Source organism: Aplidium turbinatum, chromosome 18 (genome assembly GCF_918807975.1).
Source record: "Aplidium turbinatum chromosome 18, kaAplTurb1.1, whole genome shotgun sequence".
In the NCBI taxonomy this organism is placed as follows: Eukaryota; Metazoa; Chordata; class Ascidiacea; order Aplousobranchia; family Polyclinidae; genus Aplidium; species Aplidium turbinatum.
Window position 1 is genome coordinate 124,854 of NC_137489.1, and position 4,239 is coordinate 129,092.

General features: G+C 36.8%; 1 long non-coding RNA gene across 1 annotated transcript; it reads left to right on the forward strand.

The window, feature by feature from the left end:
* Positions 1 to 637: 637 nt before the first annotated feature.
* On the forward strand, positions 638 to 2,110 carry LOC145787082 (uncharacterized). The gene is made up of 3 exons (XR_014291363.1): positions 638 to 1,036; positions 1,572 to 1,750; positions 1,989 to 2,110. It is a non-coding gene; the product is annotated as an uncharacterized LOC145787082 (long non-coding RNA).
* Positions 2,111 to 4,239: the final 2,129 nt, after the last annotated feature.

Sequence of the window (4,239 nt, forward strand, 5' to 3'; positions counted from 1 at the left end):
TTTAATGTACCCTACAAGTAATTATATTGGGTATAAATATTGTATATATATACTATTTCATATTGCATTAAGTGATATGCCAATATTAACTCCTTCTCACTAGTCACCTAGGTCTCACTGGTGGACGTTAATGGCTTTTTAGTCTACAGGATGACGCTTAGCCTAATGTTGTATGCATATTTCAGTTGTATTGTAATTGTTTCCATACCTATCTGTTTGTATTTTATGGATTGCATTTTTTCAGGAATTTTACTAAGCGATTCTTCTTTAACAGATAACATGTAGAACAATAGAAACTGGGTAAATATTATCTAATTTGTTGTTGAAAGTAAGTGCAAAAACACCACTGATTTCAACAAAGAGAACAAAACCTCAGGTTTGGCCTTTTTTTCTATAATTTGGCCTTTTTTGGGGATGCATTTGGCCTTTTTTGTTTTATCAATCTGGCAACCCTGGTTGTGATCATGAGAAAGCTGCAAAACTTAGACAGAAAGTTATGTTCAGGCTAACTGTTTGGTATGATTTTATGTTATAATTAATCATTCAGGCTAGGTTTTCAAAATTGTGTAAAGCAAAATTCGGAATGGTCATGTCTTCTGGAATAAAAACTGCTTATTCTGATAAGTTGCTGTTCGTCATTCTGACATTTCTATATTACGGTATGTTGATATGTAGCTTTGACAATGACAGTAATAAAGTTAATAGTATTGCGGTAAACGTAGACAACTAAGTTTGCAGGAATTAAAGTCTTAGTTTTCTGTATGTGTGTACTTCAGTCAGTCAGTGTACACTGTATCTTTTTTCTTCATAAAATGATATATCAATCTCTTCAGTCTTCACATATTATCTTCAGTTCATAAAGCTGATGTTGTTCTTGGCAGTGCTGTTAATTGATAAACCATGCATAAAAGTTCTAAAAAGAGAATTGGCTAAAAAGCATGGAAAGCTCTTCTGCTATTGGACCCTTCAAGGAGCTTCTCAATGTTAATTTACCAACACTACGTGAGATGTCCTTGCATTCTGAGCTTTGTTGAAGGTAATAGGCTACCGTACTGAAGTAGCCTACCTTATTACGTTTTCTCTGACAGGTTTTATTCAAGCTTGATCGTGACATGAAACATAGATTAACTGGTATTTTTTACATGGATGTAAGGAAGGTGTTAAAATATTAAATGTGAATATTATAGCCATCATCATCTATATTATAGCCATCATGAATCAATACCATATAAAGCCAACCAGCAGACAGTTTTTAGAACTTTAAAGGTTTAAAATTAATCGCACGTTTACAGAGATAGAGTCCTCATAATGAAATAGTTTTTTTAGGAATCTGGAAAAAAGGTTAATTATTTTCTTTTCAAAAGATGTCAGCCTACTTGTTATCATCTGCTGTTGTGTTAACTTATATCATCACATGCTAGTAGAATCAGGTATTCAGTCATCAGCGATAGTATTTTCGACAAAGTGGATTTCACAGGCAAAAGTGCAACACTTTCAATTAGGCTACAAATTGGATAAGCTTTTTAAAATGTCGTTGTGTAATATCAGCTTGTCTGTATGTGTATTTGTAGGGACTCAATGAGGAGCTCACATTTGATGTATTTGTCTTGAGGAAGACCGCATTCCCAAAAGAACTGAAGTTTGTCCTCTCCCAATAATATCATCATGGGTAGAAGCACTTCTATATCAAATTGGGCTTCTTGACAAAAAGACAATGTCAACAACTCTTCAAAAAAGAGTTTACAAAAAAGTGAGTTCTCACATATCTTTTCAGATTTTTTGCTCTAATAATGTTCAGGTTAATGCTGCACCCACTTTAAAACTTCTGCTGTCTTTTGCTGCTTGTGTAAACCATGTATTTATTTTTAATAATTTTTAAACTTATTGTTTCGTTTAATGTTAAAGTATTTTGTCAATTGCTAATATTATTTCAACTTTGTAACTGGTTATTGACATAGGAATAGACAAGGTATGTTTAAAATTTTCAGGACATCAAATATGCGACTTCCACTTCCAACAGTTGCGAAGGAAGTGTTGCAACTCGGGGTATCAGTCAAGGAGAAGCTGCTGTGTTGGGAACAGCAACACTTGTTTTCACACGTTACCTTGGATTAACTGAAGAATTTGACAAACAAAAAGTTTGAATGCCCGCATTTTCCTGCCCATACTCAGGCTGTGGAATGCCTCATTGAGGAAGTCACTAATGCCTGTGGAGCTATTGCTAGCCATCAACGACGGGATAGTTTCGTTCGAGCGAGAGTTGCTTTGTGTAGACCAGTGGTTCTCAACGGGGGCGGTACCGCCCCCCAGGGGGCGTTTTGATTTTTCAGGGGGGCGGTATGATTACCTCGGCTTAAGGGAGGCGTTTTGATTATTAGGAGGCATTCTGGTTTAAACCATCTACCGCCCAGCATAACGATTTCATCAAAGAGCTCGTATCTTCGCGGTAGCATTTCCTACCTTATACCTGGTGGAAAAGGGATTCATCTGTGTTGTTCTGCTACATACCAAACAGCAAAACCCACTTGACATATCCATAAGAGGTGATCTTCGAATGTTTTTCACTGGCTTACACTGGATGTGAAGAAAATGACACTTTCTCACCAAGCCCAAGGTTCACACTCGTACCAGTAGGCCTATAGCCTACTGTTTTCATGCTCGCAAATAGGCCTATATATTTGCAAATATATCAATTATAATTACTAGTCTCTAAAATCCTTACAGCCTTTTTTACCCTAACAGGGGGATCATCAAAAAGTCCTTACCGTATTCTAATAGAAATAGAATTCTATTTGAACAAGGTCCTTCTGATGATCCCCCTTTTAGGGTAAAACAGGCTGTAGCCTAAGGGTTTTAGAGACTGGTAACTGGTCTAAATTTGATGTTATTCACTCTGCTTGGCTTTTTTCTTGGCATTGAGCACTTTTTGTAGTATTAATAGTATTTTTTTCTCTTTTCTTAATTAATCGTTTTTGTTGGGGGGGGGGGGGCGGTAAAATTTTGCCAGTTCATGAAGGGGGCTTTGGGCCAAAAAAGGTTGAGAAACACTGGTGTAGACTGTAGAGTCTTGCCCAAAGCAGACGCGCAATCTGACTTTCTTTCCTTCTGACCTTTTTAAATCCTTGTTCTTCGTTTGTGTGTGCTGTTGCTCAATGCTCATGCCTATCATATCTGCTATCTAGTGACTGGCGCTCTAGCGCCTTTCTTGACCTTGTGTCAGCCTACTATAAAGGCTAGTAACAAGAGAAATTTATTTTATTTTTGATGGTTTCGTCCTGGAAAGAGGAGCTCGACGAGTGAGTTATTTTTTGCCGTTCGCAACCAGTGACGGTTAATCATATTTATGCTGATTCAGGTTGTAAATATTTGAACCGATGTTAATGCTTAATTGCTTATGACACGTTCTTGTTTATTGGTACACGAAACGCCGTATAGAAATCGTAGTCCATAGTGTTGTAGCCTACTGTACGGAAACCTCCGTCCCGCATTGTATCTTCTACGTGCTGTGTTGCCTTGTTGTCATCGCTTCTGTGCCACTGACTTTTTGTTTGTCAGCCCACGCATATCTACGATGGCTTAGTTAGCTCCTCATAGTTTCAGACAAACTTTCTGCTGCCCTGTAGAGTTCACAAGGGATTCTATAATCCTAAGTTATCTGTTAGTTTTGAGAAAACTTTGCTTGGTTTAAAATGATTGTTCAATTTCGGAATGCTTATATCCTAGAATAAAACCATCTTATTTCCTAGTAGTTTGCAGTCTATAGTATCGTTCTTGTCTCATCTTCAATTTGTATGTGTACATTAATCATGCTTTAGTTATAAATAAAAACTCCGGCATACCATCTTATTTCCTAATATTCTGGATTTGGTTTCTCATGTCAGCTTCAGCATAGTGCTTCTATTAAGGTTATGAATCTAGTTTGTTCGCATTAGAGAGTAATTTTTGATATATTATTTTTCCACCTCTAGCCCTACGATTGTATGCAGCTAAAACAAGTTTCGCATCCCGGTATCTAGATATCTCTGGGTTACAAATTCAAATTTCATTCCAAAACAGCAACAATTTCTGGTACAAAGCTCATCTTTTAACTTTCATCTTATTTTCGCTTCATTCCCAATTACGTTTCTGCTGTAAATCATGTTGTTAAGATGCAATGGTGGATAAGTCTTCAAGTTCAACATGTTTCCAATGTTGAAATCAGCGTCAAATCTGAAAACCCTGTTTTAGTAACTTCTGGAC